Source organism: Solanum dulcamara, chromosome 1, assembly GCF_947179165.1.
Source record: "Solanum dulcamara chromosome 1, daSolDulc1.2, whole genome shotgun sequence".
Classification (NCBI taxonomy): Eukaryota; Viridiplantae; Streptophyta; class Magnoliopsida; order Solanales; family Solanaceae; genus Solanum; species Solanum dulcamara.
The window spans coordinates 44,044,543-44,064,790 of record NC_077237.1 but is presented as its reverse complement, the minus strand read 5'-3'; the positions used below and the strand labels follow the sequence as shown (position 1 = coordinate 44,064,790).

Genomic DNA, 20,248 nt, shown 5'->3' with positions numbered 1-20,248 from the left:
AGTCCCATAATGGGGCTGGATATGGTATATGTTTTTCTGCATACATTATCTATGGTTATGAAAAGTATTTTGATATTCTGGATATTTTGCTCACTTTTGCACCTTCTGTTCTGGTGATGGCTTTACTTGTTATAGTCCATGCTTTACATACTCAGTACATATGTCGTACTGACCCCCATTTCTCCATGGGGCTGCATTTCATGCCCGCAGGTACAGATGTTAATTTTGGAGATCCGCCAGCTTAGGGTTTCCACTCAGCGATGTTGGAAGTACTCCACTGTTCCAGAGCCTAACTTTTGATACTGGTTATTTGATATATATATTTGTTTATTCAGGGGCACGACGGGGCCTATCCTGTTAAATGACTAGGCTAGAATTCTATAGAGGTCTGTAGACTTGAGATGTGGGTTGTGTATATATGTTTTGGGCTTTGTGTTCCTTGATGGCCTTAACGGCCCTCGTGTGCTACATCTATACTCATGTGCTCTCTAGAAACCCCTTTTCGATTTCTACTTTTGTTTATTCTACTAACACGCTAAGTGGGGATAAGGGTAGGTATGGGTGTCCAACTCGGGCACCAATCACGGCCTACGGAATTGGGTCGTGATAGTGTGGCTGCAACCAGCAGCACCCACGCCCTATTTATACCATGTTCCAGCCCTTCAACACACTACCACACCACCTGCAGCTGCACACCACAAGCACAACACCTTGCTTCGACTACAATTTAACTATAGCGACTCCAATTTAGTTTGTTTTGAAAGTCAAGCATCTCTATGAAATTTTTATACTTCCATCCATATACAAGGCATATAATACCCCCCATAACCACCCTATAAAGTCTAAATTGAAAGGAGAAACCTTACCTTACCCGAAATTGGCCAAAACTTGCCAAAATACGCCTCAAAACTTCTCTAAACGTGCTGAAATTGAGCGGGTTGTTTATAGCTCTTCTTTGCCGCCCCAAAATGGAATTTTATGTTATGAACCACCACTATATCACTGTAGGATACCTTAAATAATTAATTCATCGAATAAAATCGGAAACCTTACCTTTTTCTCTCTTGGTCGTCATCCCTTTCTCTCTAGGTTTAGGGTTTCTTTTCCTTGTTGTTGCTGAAGTTTTTTGGATAAGAAATAACCTTAAGAGTCATATAACATGTATATATGGGCTGTCTTGGAGGTGACATGTGTCCAGCCCTTATTGGGCCACTGTACCTATACAGCCTATTAGGGGCTACCACGTGGCAGTGGGGTCCAACCCCCCCCTAAGCAGGCAGGTGAGTCAGCTGCTTGCTTCAGCTGCTGCCATATGTCACTCCTTCCTTGCTGCCATGTGTCATTCTCTCCTCCTCCTTGTGAGTTCATAATCTTGTTTTATTTTAAGAACCTATGTAATTCGTGCTACGTAAGCTTGGTATGTACTCAAGTGGCTTAAGTATGTAAAACTTCTAAGTTAGTAGCTTACGTATATAAGTTGAGTCCTACGACTCAATACTTGGCATCCAACCCCTTCCGACTTCTCTTGACCCTATTTCCAACCTTCCCTTACTATGGGGTATCATATTCTCCCTTTCTTAGAGTTGTTTGATAGTGTCGTAGCTTATGCGTATCACATGATAACTTCTAAGAAATATAAGGGACATTCTGAGCTCAAGAGTGTGGGGTGTAACATCCAAGCCGTGACATGGCGATCGAGATGCGAGGGACCCCAACCAATCCAGCTTTGCATACATCACATCCGTAAGGTAAAGAAACATGATAAAGATAGATGGAAATAAACCTCAAGGGAATGGGACTAAGGGATAGAACCAATCAACCAATGTCCGAATAGACGATATCATAATATTGTCTGAACATGCCTCTAGTCTAGTCTTTAAAGAGGGCTTAGGACAAGCTCCTAACTCATCCGAAGCATATGAAGAATTCAAAATAGTAACAATATGAAAGGAAAGTCCTTTCCCTCAATAAGATAAGTGATCTTTGGTGCATTTATGCATACAATAGACAAAATAACCCATGTTCATAGTAGAGTTTGAGAGAAAATTCTTATAGTTTAATTCATTTTTAGAATACTTGTGTGTGAATATAGCTAACCAACATGATTAGACACTTTTAGGGCTTAATGAGGAAGAATGCACATCCAAAAGATGATTAGATTGAAAGTGGAGCTCAAAGGTGAAGTTGGCAACAATGTGAAGGAAAGATATTATGCTGGAGTGTGTCCGCATCGTGTAGTTTGATTAAGCTATATAATTCCAACACTTGGAATTTATTTGGCTAAATAGAGATATACGCGCCAGGTCTGCATCGCGAACCTGGTTTAGAATAGAAGAGAATCTGCCGAGGAAAAAAATGAAAAATTACACTATACAGAAACACCTCCGTGTCACGGACTTCACTATAAGTGTTGAAAATTTGCATTGTTCGAGGCTATAAATAGTCTTCTTGTATTTTATTTTAAAATATTCAGTTTTTATTTAACATTGTGATGAAGCAAGACAAAAGAAAAACACTCTTTAGAGTTTTGTTTCTTCTTCTCTTTCATTTGTAAGTGAATTTTTATGCCATTAATTATGTTTTGGATTGTGTTAAACATTATGAGTGGCTAAAATCTGTTGTTCTAGGGTTGTAGCCACAAGATGAAGGTGTTGATATAATTCACTTTGGTTGAAAATGGTGTCTTTCATGTAATTGCTCTTATCTTCTCATTTATATTATTTTATTGCCAGATCAACATTAAAATACATTAGTTGTCTACCTGGAACTCGAGAGACAGAATAGAGATAGAATACTAGAATATAAGAAGTGTGTTTTGTCACGACCCAACCTCGTGGGCCGCGACTGGGGTCCGACCTGGACCCCCGTGTACCTATCTGTCCACTATAGTCAAATTGGACTATGTATAACGTGATACTACTCACAAAAACCTTAATAGGTTAAAACTTTTTCATGTTCATATAGCCTCCTAGATATAGGAACCAAACACATGAACCCAATGGGTGATAAAATATTCATACACGTGTAGCCTTTTTCACTTATATCATGTCATGAAAAGGAAAGCCAGCCGACAAGGCTGCCACAACATAATAGCTTTTACAACATATCTCATAGGCATAACCGAAATAAACTCCTAAAAAACCCACACACATGTGTCTACAGACCTCTAAGAATAGGAATGACAACATATGGCGGGACAGGGCCCCCGTCGTACCCCTGCATAAACAAATATATACATCGCAGGACCAGTACCCAAAAGCTAGGCTCCGAAATAGTGGATCACTTCCAATATAGCTAAGCGTAAATCCTAAGCTGGCGGATCTTCGAAATGAACATCTGTACCTACGGGCATGAAAAGCATCCCTCCAAAGAAAGGGGGGTCAGTACGATACATGTAATGAGTATATAAGCATATATAACTGAGATAACAATTGAAACAAGGATGCAAGAAACCAAGTATAGCATTTAATAGGGTATTATACCTGCATCTCATAAAATAAAGTCATGTATACCCTTATCACGTACCATATCCGGCCCGCTTGGGGACTCGGTGTTATAAATACATCATCTATCATGATAGGCATATGCATATTATTAGCACTGTGGGATGTACAACCCGATTCATATATACAACAAGCACCTGCCGAGGAACGATGGCCCGATCTATATGTCACATGATAATGCCAAGGTACGATGGCCCGATCCATATATTACATGATAATGCTGAGGTACGACGACCCGATCTGTATAATGCATAATAATGTTGAGGTACGACGGCCCGATCCGTATAATGCATAATCTATCGTGGAATGTATGACCCGATCCTTACATAGCAAAATGTGCCGAGGTACGTCCGGTCCGATCCATATATATATCATAATGCATATACGTGCACGCAAAACTCTGTAACATATCAAACATCCTTTAGATATCATCATAAAGCATGTTCAAGAGCCCCTAGGTATAGGAGCTTACACATCCCAACACTATTCAACCTATAGGAAGCTCAAGGGTCGTAGTTCAACTACTTCAAGGCCCTTGTCATTCAAAAATGGGTACAAGTCATGAGTTACATCCAGAATCTATAAATGGGGCTATATCCAAATCCATGTCCTATAGAACCTTTAGTCTAGTCTTTCTAGAAGTAGGAAAAGACAAGCTTTACATGCACCACTTCCTATCACATAGAAGACTTGAAAAGTAATGACTCAACTTGTTACAGGAGTTCTAATCAATAGGAAGTGTACAAGAGTCTTAACTCACCCTCAGAGTTTTAAGAGTGGAATAAATTCAAACTTCATATACACAATACTTACATCTAAGTTATGCCAAAAGAGAGGAAGAATAACTTTACATACACTACTTCTCAGCATATAGAAGACTTGAGGAATGGAAGCTTAACTACTTTAAGAGTCTTAACATTCAACAAGGAACACGAATTATGAATCATGAATCATATTCAGAGCTTATGAATAGAGTTACCCCAAGATTCATACACATATCACTTTTCACGTAGATCTAAGACATGCCCAAAAGAAAGAACAGATAGGCTTTACATACTTATACCAAAACATGCCAAAAGAAGGAATAGCTTTACATACCTTTTATGGATTAATATTTACCGCGTTCGCCTCGTCGTCCTCTGAACCTATTTAACACGAAAGCAATATGAATGTCAACAACCCTAGAATTTTCAGCATCTTAAGTTATACGTGAGTATTCATAGAACTCCTTTCCGCGCTCGCTTCCTCGACTAGTTCTTTAGTTAGCTAGAAAGTTAACGGAAATCGTGCAGCATCTCCCTTATAATATGCCCTATCCGAATTACAAATTACATACCTAATTACTAAATCCAACCAAAAACAACAACCTACAGCTCATATACAAGTAAAATATGGCAACATTACACAATATAAACTCCACCCGACTTGCTGAAAATTATAATACCAAAATAGGGTTTCTAGTCTTTATTTCACAAAATCTTTAATTATACGAAATGAGGGGTCGTGTGGCTGAAACCATCAGCACCCACACCCCTTTTAAAATAAATTTAGTCCCTGCAACAAATCACCACAAACCTGCAGCATCACCCCACACGCACAACACCCCATTTCGACTACAATTTAACTACGACGACTTCACTTTCGATTGTTTATATTGTCGAGCATTTCCACGACCTTTTTTATACTTAAATAAGTATACAAGGTATATAATACCCTACATAACAATCCCATAAATTCCAAATTTAAAGGAGAAGTCTTACCTTACCCGAAATTAGCCAAAACTCGCCAAAACTTGCCTCGGAACTTCTCTAGTCGTGCTGAAACTGTGTGGACTGTTTGCTGTCCGTTTGGTGCTTATCCAAACCATAACTTCGCATTATTCACACCCTCATAACATGTCCAAATCCTTGAAAAAACGTGGGAGAAGAGAATCAAGCCATAGCTTATCATGTGGCTTCCCAAACTTGCTGAAGATTAACTTCGGAACCTCCTTGACGCGGCTGAAATGTTGTGGATGGTTGTTACTCATTTTTTCTGCCCCAAATAGATAAGTTACATTATTAACCATCTCCACTTGATAGAATACTACCTTAGCTAATTAATTTATAGAGAGAAATTCGGACTTACCTATTTCTTTCCTCCAAGCCGTCACGTTTTTCTCTCTTATTCTAGGGTTTGCTTTTCTTCTTGTTTGCTGAAGTTTAAGTGCAGGAACTGAACTTAAGACATGATATACATGTATATATGTGGTCCTAGGAGGGTGACACGTGTCATCCCCATAGGGTGACACGTGTCATCCCCATAGGGTGACACGTGTCATCCCCATAGGGTGACACGTGTCATCCCCATAGGGTGACACGTGTCATCCCCATAGGGTGACACGTGTCATCCCCATAGGGTGACACGTGTCATCCCCATAGGGTGACACGTGTCCAGCCCCTATTGGGCCACGGATCCATGCCTTACCCCTAGGTTGTCATGTGTCCTTATGGGCCCCACCTTCCAAGTAGGTGGGTCACATACTTGACCCTAAGTAGGTGGGTCACCTACTTGACCCTAAGTAGGTGGGTCACCTACTTGCTTGAGGTGCTGTCATGTGTCGCTCCTCCATTGGCTGCCATGTGTCATCTTTTTCCCTTCCTCATAGGTTCGTAATCTCGTCTTACTTCAAGAGCCTATGCATTCCTTGCTATTTAAGCTCGACGTGTATTCAAGTAGCTTAGTATGCAAAATGTCCCAAGTAATAGCTTTCACAAGTACGTCGAGTCCTACGACTCACTACTTAGCCTCCAACTTCTTTCGGATTCTTGTAACCCTATTTCCAATCTTCTCTCTTATGGAGTATCTCCTTCTCCTTTCCTTAGGATTATTTGATAGCATTATAGATTATCTGACTCACATGATGACTTCTAAGAAACTTAAGAGCCTTCTCAGGCTTAAGAAGCTTACGAAACGTTCCAAGGTACCAAAGTACGGGGTGTAACATCTTTCCCCCCTTTAGAACATTCATCCTCGAATGTAAACCAAAACCTTCCTCCGGACCTTATACCGATTATATGGAAAGGTCCTCTATCCCATTTCCATAACATATACTTTTATCGAGCAATCAATATCAGAGTTCCAAAGGTTAGGATTACCTGTAGATGTAGGAAATAGGTACGGATACTTGTGTTTCATTTCCTCTTTCACATTCCAGGGGGTCACCCATGCCAGTGCTACTCTCACCCAAGCACGCTTAACTTCAGATTTTTGATGGAATCTAGTGCATTAATGCGGGTATGATCGCGTCCATCCCTTATGGGGTCTCATTTGAAGTTTAAGAGTTCTCATTTATATATAATAGCGTCAGTTGATTTTCTCTTATGCTTGTACTTCTCTCATCCACTTCCCCTCTTTTAGGGTGTACCCATGTCATCCTCCATTTAGTTTCAACTATTCATACGCGAATGATTCTACTCCAATATATTTAACGTGCCGCACCATACCTATATTTTCTATTAAATCATCCATATGTTAGGTTGCCTTTATAGGAAACCCTAGCACAACCATAGGGTGCTTTAATATTCATAATGTATCATATAAAATCTCATCTAATGGTTGATACTCGAGTAATATCCATAATGTAGTAGTGCATTCAAAGCCACATTCCATTCATCCCAATCAGTAATTAGCTCGTGCTCATAATTGGTTAAAATTCTCCACTCGGGAGTACTTATACTTTCAATTCGTAACTATCTATTTCCCTTTTTGTTTGGTACTCATACTTAATTAATCACATCTATCTTGAACGCCTATATTGGAACTTCTCTATTATTCCTCTAGCTCATATCCATTTTTGGTTGGGCGCAAGGAATTCCATATTACTCTTTATTTCCTTGCACTGGTTATCCTTTTCATCATCACACAACCTTTATTCGAAATTTTCCTTACAGAACTTGATAAATCTTCTTTATTTGTTCTGTAGCTTGCTTTTCCGTTTCACACCTATCTTTACATTCTATTCGCATGGACCACATCATACCTTCTAGTTAATTCCTTACTAAGATTTACTTTTTCTCATAACAGTTCTTCTTATATTCACATGGTACCTTGTTCGCATTCAGTCCCATAGTATAACACTACTTGACCTTCTTCACGATTCTTACTATGGGATACTTACCCTTCTTAGTTAGGCTTATCCTTAATGTTTTACAAGTTGTCTTATTAACACTTCACTTCCATCATAATCCTTTTTCCCTTGTACTCTTGTTGTAATCACACTGTTACTTCTTTCAACTATAACTCGTCATAGTTTATCCCTATGTATCAATTCAGGTAATGCCTTACTATATCATTTTATCCTGATCTATCAGTCTTCTCTAAGTCATTTTCTTTGGCTTATAGGTCCTTTCCAACTTCGTTCTACTATACCAGTATTGACCTCCTAGTTTCTATTGCCATTAACTTAGCAATTAACTTATTTCTCGAGGTTAGCCATACTCGTTTAGTCAAATCTCATCATTGTTGCGAGCACAACCTTTCAAGACATACTACAGCCCTGTATTTTATTCTCTTTTTATGTCTAAGAAAATTTGGGTAGAGTTTCCTCTGTATTTCTTACTATCTCAAGACCTGCACGTAGAAAGTACCAACAATGCCTCACAGGGCACACATATATATATTTGTATCGTATCATATCACAGCCACATAGGGCACCCACATTAGCAGTATGAAAATGGACTTACCTCGTATGTCCCCTCGAATTGCACCTGTTGCACTTTTTTGTATACTTTTCCTTTCATTTTCCAACTTTATTAGTAAAATAAGACAAGCTTTACCCATTTTTATTTATTTTAACCCGACCCAGTCCCCTTTTAACCCTCAAAATTCACCTTTAACTTTATATTTTCATCCCTTCACCGCACTACACCCATTCAACTCTCAATGTTTTCTCTTCTCAAGCAAAATCTGCGATGCCCTAGTGCAATTCAAACAAATGTTTTTGAGTTTCTTCAACTCCATGACAAGGTATGTGTCCTTGCACTATTTCTATAGTATGGGTAGATGAATTTCATATATGGGTATGAGTATGATCCTTAAGTTTTACCCTCTTATTATTGATTCTTGCTTTGTTCTTAGATTTTAATTTTTATGGATATTTAAAGTTTGCTAAGAACTTGATTATTGTGGGTGATTGTTCATGGGATAAATTTCTTGAACTACAACCCTAGTTTTGATATTGTGGGGAGTGGATGAATTTTATTGTGACTAATAATGTGTGGTGAAGTCGAGTAAGCATTCATGCTATGTTATGATAAATTTGGTTTAATTTATGAGTTTAAGTGAAGGGTGAGCTTCTATTGTAAATTTCATGGGTTAAACGTATACTTGAAGTATGGGGAATTAACTTATGATAATGTATTGTTGTTTAATGATGTGTATTTTTGTGAGGCATACTAGAATACTGGGATACTTCTATAAGTTCGTATTGTATCAGTTTTACCCTATTGATTGATTGAAGTATGGATTGGTGTTAAAACATGTATACACATATTGTTCGAATAAAGTGAAGTCTGAATACCTTCATATAACTTGCATGCTCTTATAAATTTTAAGTGTGGGGTTGGTGGTTCATGTTATTGGCATGAAGGCTTTGAATACACTTGTAGGTGCTTATATACTCTATTTTGTAGATCACGTGAAGGAAATTATATCATCCGGTCAAAGGCAAGGTAAAGAACCAGCTTCTAGTCGCAGAAAGAGGAACAAAGGTGTGCCCTCCATACCACCTGCCCCTTTCATACCACAGGGACAATCTCGTAGATTTTGTTTGAAGGCGGTGAACTAGGCAGGAAAGAATTGGTACAAAAAGCACATAGAGTCTTGCTATATTACTGATATGCCAATAGAGGATGATAACTTGACCAGAGAGTACCTACAGATCATGCACAGGCTAATGGAGCTAAATATGAGCTCTTTATTCACTAACCCAAAGCCGTGAAACTTGCACGTAGTGAGGGAATTCTACTAAAACTAACAGCCAAATACTCGCACTCATTTTATCACATTGTGGGGAGTTGATGTTCCCATATCTTCTATGGTCATCAATGAGATATTGGGAACTCTATAGTTTACTAGTTCCACCTTGATAGAGGTAAACATTCAACCACCCTATCAAGATATTCTTCATACCTTATGTGGCCCTGATCAATAGTTAAGTGGGTCCATCATGGGCACCAAATCTACCATCAAGCATTTCCATAAGCATTTATGAAAATTGTGATGCATAGCCTTATGCCAGCCCTATAATACATCGATGTGACAAGGGAGAGGGTGTGGTTGGTATATGCATTTATGAAGGGCATAGAGATTAATGTAATTATTGTGATCAAGTTGTAAATCCATAAGTGCATAGTCCATTGTGGCTGAGGCTACACCTTTGGAGGCCTAATCACTGAGATATGCCACAAGGCCGAGGTCCCAGAGGACCCGCATAATTATATGGCTACCTTACTTCTGAGGCTTATGATGTGACAAAGATAAAGGGGCCAGACACCACATATAGACCCGTCCTTACATCCTTGGGGCAAGCCAAGTGAGATGATATGATCACAGCCCACATGTTTGGCCTAAAAATGCTCCGCCACTGCACAGGGTCCCGCCCTTCGATTAAAGAAGAACTACATGAGGTGGAAAATCAATACCCACACAACGAGCATTCTCAAGATATGTTGGGATTAGGTCCTGATGTTTATGAGCCTACTGAGGATGATATCCCCATTAATGAGGACAGAAAGAGGGCAGGTTCAGATGTTTAGTTGTATTTTAAGGTTGCCGAGTTTCCACCATTGGCCATTGATGATCCAGTTGTGCAAGGTGAGATGGATGAGTTGACAGGGTAGACTCCTACCTCACTTGTTTTGGATGTTTATGTCTTGTGGCACTGAGGGCAGTGTCACTTGTTTAAGTGTGGGGTAGGAGATTGAGTGTTTACTTTTGTATATATGTATTATTTTGTGAAACTATTTTCGTTATTGTTATCTTGGTTGAGTTGTTTTGTTTTGGGTTTCACGGTATTTATTTTCAATTCTTTGGTCGTGGATAGTCCCTTTGAACTATACAAAAAAAATTGTTATTTATATATGATATGTTCTTTTTGTCATTATGGTAATGTGTATGTGAATTCTTTTGATAGACCACGAGATTGCATAAATATATAGCAAATGAGTTTAAAAGCATGTAATCAAAGAAAGCATTGACTGAGTCAAGGCACCTACAACTCTGTTATTAGACTTTCAATATATAAGCTTAATTTGAAATTCATGTGATTCATTGGGCCGAAATATCAGGAAAGTTGTCATTCTTAAATTAAGCATGTTCCATGCGTGTGAGAGGTTGATTTTGTGCAATCTTTGTTACTCTTGATTGCTAGAACTTTTCTAGTGTGTTTGTGTAGAGAAAACAAAGAAAGTTTACAATTAGAAAAAGAATTTAGGAATTTCTTTGGTAGCCTTAGTTCAAAATTACTAATTGTAAAAAACCACCATGATCCAACCATAGTTAGCCCTTTTGAGCCTTTGACTTTATTCTTTGGTATCCTCGTTTGAATCTTATTTACATGTTTGTCTTAGACCATAATTTTGACCCAAAAGCCTAAGAGCTTTAGGAAAGAATAAGAAAAGAAATGGGACGGGGGGGAGGTCACAACCTTGTGTTACTAAGAGTAAATTCATTGGTACAAGAAAAAATGAAATCTTGTGTTATGGAACAAAAGCATTTTGAAAGTGAAAATAAAGCCAACTACAATGAGGTTGAGAAAAAACAAAAATATAATAAGAATAAGAAGACATTCCCTAACACATACAATTGAGTTGAAAAGAAGAGAGGTAAGCTTGAGGAAGAATAAAGTGGTGAGAATGAGGTTATGAAGAACTTGGATGGGATGAATAAATGTAGTGCATTAAAAGCGCTTGGGAACCTAGTCACCAAACATGTCAAGATTAATACCGACCCGTCCCTAGCCTATATTACAACCCAAAAAAGTCCTAAGTGACTTTTAAATCTTCGCTACCTTAATTGAGCTGCATATTACACTAAGAGCAAGCCTATGGTTTATCTCAAGTAATTTGTGACTTCGATTGAGAGAGTAAGCGAATTTTGATTTTGCTTAATACACATTGTTATTAGCACTGGATGTAACTGTGAGAGTATATGGGAAATTATTTCTTTGTGAGGGCACTTATTTAGTAAAAGAATGGTCATATTGAATGAGTTTTGATTTAGCAATTCATATGAGTTTGATGCATGTTAGAGTCAACTCTAGAGGTTAGGTTGTTTTTGGCCAGTCAGTTGTTTGAATAAAGTCACCGTGCTATGAAAGTAAACTATTTATGAAATCAACATCATTTGGTAGGTCTGCTTTAGGTGCATGATGTGTGTTTTTGTTCTTGTAGGATTGAGAGTTTGTTCGAGGATGAACAAAACTATAAGTGTGGGGTGGTGATCTTGGGTGCATTTATGCATCAAATAGCAAAAATAACCCATGTTCGTAGTAGTGTTTAAGAGAAAATTCTTATAGTTTAATTCATTTTTATAATACTTGTGTGTGAATATATCTAACCAATATGATTAGAAACTTTCAAGGCTTAATGAAGAAGAATGGACATCGAAAAGAAGATTGGATTGAAAGTGGAGCTCGAAGGTGAAGTTGGGAACAAATGTGAAAGAAAGACACTATGCTGGAGTGTGTCCACGTCGTGCAGTTTGCTTAAGCTATATAATTCCAACACTTAGAATTTATTTGGCTAAACAGATGAATATGCACCAGGTTCACGATGCGGACCTAGTTTAGGCTAGAAGAAAATCTGCCGAGAAAGAAAATAAAAAATTATACTATGCAGAAATATCTCCGCATCGTGGACTTCACTATAGGGGTTGAAACTTCACATTTTTCGAGACTATAAATAGTCTACTTGTATTTTATTTTTAAACATTCAGTTTTTATTTCACGTTTTGACAAAGGAAGACGAAAGGAGAACTCTCCTAGGGTTTTGTTTCTTCTTCTCTTTCATTTGTAAGTGAATTTTAATTCCATTAATTATGTTTTGGATTGTGTTAAACATTATGAGTGGCTAAAATCCCTTGTTCTAGAGTTGTTTCCACAAGATGAAGGTGTTAAAACAATTCACTTTGATTGAAAATGGAGTATTTCATATAATTGCTCTTATATTTTCATTTATACTATTTTAATGCCTGATCAATATCAAAATACATTAGTTGTCTACTCGAAACTCAAGATATGGAAAAGGAGATAGAACACTAAGATATAATGAGTGTGTTTATTCTAGAATTGCCTAGGATAATTCGTGTATAGGATGTCCGTGACACAAACCTATACACCATGCTTGGTTGTTAGACAGGAAGATAGGATTAAAGCATCTGTGTTGGTTCATACCTATCCCTGCTCAGTGATGTAGTTAGGTTGTCAATATAGTTAAGCAATTAGAGGTCGAGAGATCATAATTATAAAATCAATCCTATAAATCAGTAATTGAAAGACCCATTCAATGTCAAAGTGAAATATGTTAGACCTGAAATCTGCAAGTGCTACAACCCTGGAATTATATACTTATTTGATCATAACTCACTAGATTTCTGAATTGTTTCCTAATAGTAGTTTTAATAATTTAGTAGGCATTATAATTGAAATCAACCTTTTTATAACACACGCGAACAATTTAGTCAACTGAAAATATTTCTCACGCCTGATTAAAGTCCTTTGGGTTTGACAATCCGATTTTAAAAAGAGACACTATCTTACTTGTAAGGCCACGTACACTTGCATGTAGTTTGGTGGAAAAAATAAGGACAGTTAACTCTTTGATATCTAGGCAACTCTAGCCATGACTAGGATGATAGTGAGTGTCATCCATCTTTACAATATGAGACAATGTAGGAGAAATATATGTTACTACATAGAAGGTACTAAGTATTTGAGATATGCATGAGCAAGTAAACAAGGACATGAACAACATGACATGAGATTCATGACCATCATAATAAATATGAATAAGGCTTTAAAAGAATTTTAAAACACATGAAAACTTATGGTCGATGCAGCATATAACTTCATAATATAACTCATAGCTTTACATTAGACTTGTGCGGGATAAGACCTTTAACCGACATCTTAAGATCATGCGAACTATAACATGGAATCCGATGTAACCCTCATCGAGAAGGGGGAGGCTACCATGCCAGGATATACTCCTTCATAGTATTCAACTCAACTATTTTATATGTAGATCCACAAGCTAGGCCATGATGGCAATCCAACATGGACAACGTAGTATGGGACTTAAGATTGCTACTAGGATTCTCTTGGGTAAATAACTACTTTCCAGACCAAACCTCACCTAGAAAGTTTTTTAGTGCTTAGTCAATATCCCAACGGAAACTCGTAAAAACATGATCATAATATAATAGGGGAAGATAGTAACTACGTATCAATCCATCTTTATAAAATATATTAGGAATAGCTCATTAACATAATGATTCATAGGAATTCATAACTTCAGTGAGAATTGTCCTTATCAGCATCTTTAAATATAATTATGTGAGAATTGTACCTATCACATCGTAATAACTTACTTTGATCATAATTGATCATAGTTATAACTTTCATCATTAAAACATAAGTCTAAAATTTAATTCATAAAAGGTTTCCTTTAAACATCATCGAGCTCATAGTCAATTAATGAAAATCATCTTTGAACTTCATAATCATACTTGAAATAGATTTATGCCCAGGCATTCATATTAAACTTAAGATCACGCAAAGATACATGCTTAGAATAATCATTTCTAACAATTAAAAATGAAATTAAATAGCCCAATGCAATTCATCAAAACTAGGATTCATAATCAATTAAAAATTTAAGAAAAACTTTGAAGATCATTGGGACTCCATCGGTAAAAGGGGCCCATGGATAATTCCACACACACCTTAATTGAAATTACTCAAAATTAAAGAAGAAACCTTGGTGAAATATAAAACCCTAACTTAAAGCTTGGAGAGAAATCCTTGGGAGAATTTGGCCTATAGTTGACTTTGTCAACATTCTTGGAACATGCGCTCGGATTAAAAGTTTGACGGCGCAGCTAGTTCCAGAATATTGAATTTGGTCTAGAACGACCCATCATTCACTTCTCGAGGCTTCCAGTCTAATTCTGAGGCCCGTTGTAGAATTTGGCTCAAAATCTTCTTTAGGTGTGGGACCCACTTTTAGTCATGAAGACCTCGTATGGAAATTTCAACTACGCCTTTGGGTCCGAAATATGGAATTTTATAGGTTGGGATATCTTGTTTGCGCACATGGGATTCCAAATGAATTCTGAGTACCCCATTAGAGTATTTGAACTTGGAGAGAAACTCAGCTATTGCTGGTATCTAGTGCACAGTCATTTACTCTCCGCTATCGCAGGCCCCAAGTCACATTCGCGGAGGCCAATGATTTTGGTCTCTGTGATCGCAGAGCTCTGATCGTATTCGTGGAGGCTTGAGCCTTTTTTCTCCATGATAAAGGGCCTAGCACGACGTTCACGAAGGTTAATTTCCTTGACCTCCACAATTGCGGAGCACTGTAGACGCATTCAAGAAGGCCTTTGGCCTGATCTTTTAATGAAGTTCAAAGATGAAATTCAACTTATCACTCCAACTTTAAGCATCGATAGCTCCATCATCTTGAGGGAAAATGTAGCTATTCAAAGGGCTAACTTCAAGGAAATTTTGTGAGAAACCTAGTGGTGAGCTCAAAAACACGATGAGAAGCTTCGTGTGAGGTAAGAATTCAATTTTAGTAGCTGCTATTGTGATTTTCGGAGTTGTAATTTTTGAAAGTTGTAAAGGTTGTAACTTGATCAATTTTAGTCCGTTTTGAGTGATTTATGAGGCTAGACTATAGGGTTTTTCACAAGGATCATCGTAGTGTAATTTGTTTGGATTGGAAAAGTCTTTTTGTTCCAGAATTTGATGATAAAGAAGCTGTTATTTTTGACCTTTTAATCAAAATTTGTGAATTATTGTTGCATGCTCATCCCACATAGTTTTTCACCCTGAATTATGTTATAATATTTATTTATGAGCATAGGGAGGCGTTTAGAAGCTATTTTTGGGGTCAAATCTGGAATTCTGGATGCTAGTCCACATTTTCTATGTTAGACCCCGAAATTGGTCTGTCTTCAAAAATTATGAAATTAGTGTCTAAATGACCTTTAACGAAGTTGTGATTTTGGTTTTGATAGCATGGCAATGTGTTGAGGTCATTCAGAAGGGAAAAGCTCCAGCATTGTGATTTTGAGCTCGCGTGTTCAGCCTACTGGTAGGCTACTACTTTCCTTTATTTAGATTGAGCCAGAATGTGTGAAATCATATTGAGATTGATGGGATTTGGGTTGGGTAGCTTATCTGTATATCTTAGATATTAGAAATCATGTTTTAGGCTTTTATCGAGCATTTTAGGTAATTGAAGGCATGTGATCTCTCTGATGAATGTTAGTACTTTAAGTGAAGATGATTTCTTATATTTGGCATTGTGGAGCATGTTGACATTAGTATAGGCTGTTAGAACTTGCTTTAGATGCCCCGATGTCACTCCGGCGGACTTAGATACTTGTAGAATGGTGTAGTGGGCTAGTGCCTGGTAGTTTAGCCTTAGTTAGGTGATAGCCTTGCTCTTAAGAACACCCTCATCCATAACTCGATATAGTCATAAAATTTTGAGATGCATCGACAATACTAGAATTCATGATCATTTGACTTCAGCTCCTATTCAATTTTTGGCATCATATCAGTTGACACATGGGGAGGAGATTTTTGGTACTGTTGTTGTCTAGTTGGAAAGAAGAATATTTGGCACCATGGGATAAAATTATCTTCGAGCATTCGGGTACCTAGTCCAGTCCTCCTTCTGAATTATCTGTGAGCATCCGAGTATATAGTCCTGACCTCCATTCTAAATTATTAGGGATCAGTCGAGTACCCATCCCCAGCCTCTACCGGCTTACTAGTATGACGAACATCTGGGTACCCAACCCCAGCCTCGATCATATCGATATGTTAGACAAGCATTTAGGTACCAAGTCCCGGCCTTGACCGTACTGATATATTATGGTAAGCATCTACGTACTCAGTCCCGACCTTGGCCACGTTGGACATTCGGGCAAGCATCTAGGTCCCAGTCCCGATGTCGACCCCTAAGAAACCCCTAGTTTGTTGACTCTTGGAGATTCTGGATTTGGAAATGATACAGTTCTTCAATTCCTAACATCGCAGATTCTTGGTTCCCAGCCTTTATAGTTGTAGCTATTTTGTGTACTCGATGGGCTTATGGGGGTTCGTCTAGGTTTTTATTTAACTTGAGAATGAGTGTCTTGGCTGGGCTTATAGAAACCCAATTGGGTATACTTTTCACTTTAGATGCTTATGATGATTCCTATTTAGGCTTATTCCTTTTTTTATATTATTTTTACCTTTTCTATTCAGTCGGCCTATGATGCCTACTGGGTACCTATTGTCTTAGTACTTATACTACACTTTTCATCTACTTTGATGCAGGACCGAACACCAGCTACTGCCATGGATAGATCAACCCTGTTACAGTCAGCTTTGGCGACTAGGGTGAGCACTTAACGTTTTGGATCATTTCTATCTCCTTTATATTTGGATAGACCATCTTTTGACTTTTTCTACTAACCATTTCTTGTTTATATTTTTGGTTCACTTTTGAGACTTGTACTCATCTTTTCTTTTGTAGAAGCTCTATACTTGTGACTTTCAGGTTCTGAGAGGGATCTTTAGTTTTTTATATCCTGTTTTGATTTGTTTTCGCTTATTCATTCTGCTTATTTTTATAATTTTCCACTTTTGTTTAGTTTTTTTCCCTCAAACCCATTACTTGACGTTCTGGGTTTTTGAGTCGTCTTACCTACTGGTGGGTTATAGTAGGTGTCATCATGACTTGAAAAATTAGGTTGTGACAACTAAGCCATAATTGTGTCTAGAATCATTGAACTGAACTTGGGAAATTACATATATACCCCTCATTAAAACTTCAAATATGAAATTCTTAATCAACTTCTACGACTCGTCCTCAAGTCTATGATTCGTAGACTTGGGTCATAGTGCAGGTCCCTGAGAAGACCTGAAAATCAAGGCTCAAGAGTTTCCTTATGTGTCAAGTTTACTACTCATCATCACGCATACGAGTCATCAAACTAACTCATCCTAGAGATCTTGGAAAAGACCTGAAAATAGGTCTTTGAAGTTTGCAAACGAGTCATTATTATGACTCATCAACTTGTCTATGATTCATAGACTTAATACGTCCTGTAAGTCCTATTTTCTTGAGAATTGGGAGCTTCTAAAGTTTGTTTATGAGTCCTTGTTAAAACTCATTGAATGGGCTATAAGTCATAATGTTAAGTCGTAGGACCTTCCTTTGTGTTTGGTCATGATCAACTTCCAGGGTGTACTCTAAGACTGGTACCTATGGGTCATAGGAAAAGCTACGAGTCATAGAGTAACTCGTAAAACTGAAATCAATTAAAAAATTTAAAGACTTCCCTCTGAGTTCCAACTTTCCAACATCAGGTGTCTTACAATATCTCCCCCTTGTGAACATTCGTCATTAAATGAGATCCAACTAGAGTAAGAGAGACATGAAAAGAGGACTAGCAACCCAACATGATAATAATTATACCTTAAATGCATAGAACATGAAAATTTCAACTCAACATAAAACATGGATTTTAAAAATCAACTTTCATGAACATGCATGCCTATGAATAACATAGGTGGAACTGAATACGTAAGAGTTATATTAACTTGAATAAAAACAACTTACTACATTAGGCTTGAGTATAGAGATAGAGGTACGGGTATCGTTGCATCATATCCGCCTCCGCTTCCCAAGTAGCACTTTCTACTTGTTGATTCCTCCACAATACTTTGATGGATGCAACTTCTTTGTTTCTTAGCTTCTTAACTTTCTGGTCTAAGATTTCCATTGAAACCTCCTCATAAGTTAAATTCTCTTCAACACTTACATCACTGACAAATACTAATACCAACTTCTTTTAAAATCAATAATACACACTCAAAATATCCTCTAAAGTTTGAATCATTCTTTCATCTTGACCATTGGTTTGAGGATGGAATGCGATACTTACTTAACATTTGTACCAAGACCCTCTTCAAATGACTTCCAAAAGTGTGAAGTGAATTGTGTACCTCGATCCAATATGATGGACAAGGGAACACTATGAAGTCTTACCAATTCTGAACATATAACTTAGCATAGTCTTCGGCACCATAAGAAGTCTTAACCAGTAAAAAATGAGCCAACTTAGTCATCCTATATACAAAAACCCAAATGAAATTATGTTTCTTATTAGTATGAGGAAGCCCCGTTACAAAGTCCATTCACATCTTCCCACTTCCAAGTAGGAATTTCAATATTTTGGGCTAAACCTCCCGGTCTTTGATGTTCAACTTTAACTTGTTGGCAATTAGGACACTTAGCCACTAATTTTGCTATGTCCTTCTTCATGCCATTCCACTAATTCACTTCCCTAAAATCATGATACATCTTGGTGGAACCCAAATAGATCTATTAATGGGAACTATGGGACTCATTCAGTGTCAACTCTCTTAACCCATCCATATTAGGTACACACAAATAGCCTTAATAATGAAGAACACTATCTCCCCTTGGGAGAAAGCCTCAATAGCTTTTTCAACAAGCAACTTCTTTAACTCAACTAACATTGGATCATGGTCTTATTTGGCCTTAAAATCCACCACAAGAGACGATTCTGAACCATTATGCACAAGAACACCTCCATCACTAGAATAAACCAAACGCACACATAAGCGTGCTAATTTATGAACATCTTTGATAAATTCTTTCTTATCTTTTTCAACATGTGCAACACTACTCATGGACAATCTACTTAGTTCATAGGCAACCATATTATGTTTGCTCGGATGGTACAACACACTCATGTCATGGTCCTTCAATAATTCAAGTCATCTCCTTTGCTGAAGGTTCAAGTCCATTTGCTTAAACACATATTGTAAACTCTTATGGTTGGTGAATACATCTACATGGATACCATAAATATAGTGTCTCCAAATCTTTAAAGAAAACACCACCGCCGCTAGCTCAAAGCCGTGGGTTGGATAATTCTATTCATAAGCCTTAAGTTCCCTAGAAGCATAGGCTATCACTTGCTATATTGCATTAAAACACAACCAAGGACAACCCTTGAAGAATCACAATCTATAAAAAAAACCATCGAACCCTTCTGGTAAGGCCAAGATAGGAGCGGAAGTGAGACCATCTTAGTATCAGAGCATAGAGTTCAAAAGTCCTAGGGAGTCTATGAAGCTGTGTCTAGTAGAGTCTTGCTTATGGGTGTGTTGTTGTACACCACACTTATAATTAGGAGGCTATAGGACATTAGGAATTATTTCACTTCTTTCATATCTGAGTTTGAGCTAAAGAGTTTAACTCTAAAAATTCCTTCCTAATTCATGCGCTACATGTTTGCAGATAATGCCCCCTAAACAAACCGCTAGTTAGAGGAACACTGCCAATAATAAGGTTCCTCAATCTGAGATACCCCACCATCTGGAGTGAAGACTAGGAGCCATCTTACAAGGTCTACTGAGTCACCACAAGATCCTACTACATAGCCAGCTCCTA

General features: G+C 37.7%; 1 long non-coding RNA gene across 2 annotated transcripts in view; it reads right to left on the bottom strand.

Moving 5' to 3' along the window:
• The window catches only part of LOC129887891 (uncharacterized), an 84,476-nt gene that overhangs the window by 42,673 nt on the left and 21,555 nt on the right, over positions 1–20,248 (bottom strand). Inside the window, exons 2-3 of one of the 2 annotated variants that reach the window (XR_008766510.1) lie at positions 4,602–4,648; positions 3,820–3,903 (exon numbers count right to left, since the gene is read on the bottom strand). This is a non-coding gene — a long non-coding RNA (uncharacterized LOC129887891). Of the gene's footprint in view, positions 1–3,819; positions 3,904–4,601; positions 4,649–20,248 lie in introns of those variants that run through there. The other variant, XR_008766507.1, reaches the window with a different exon arrangement.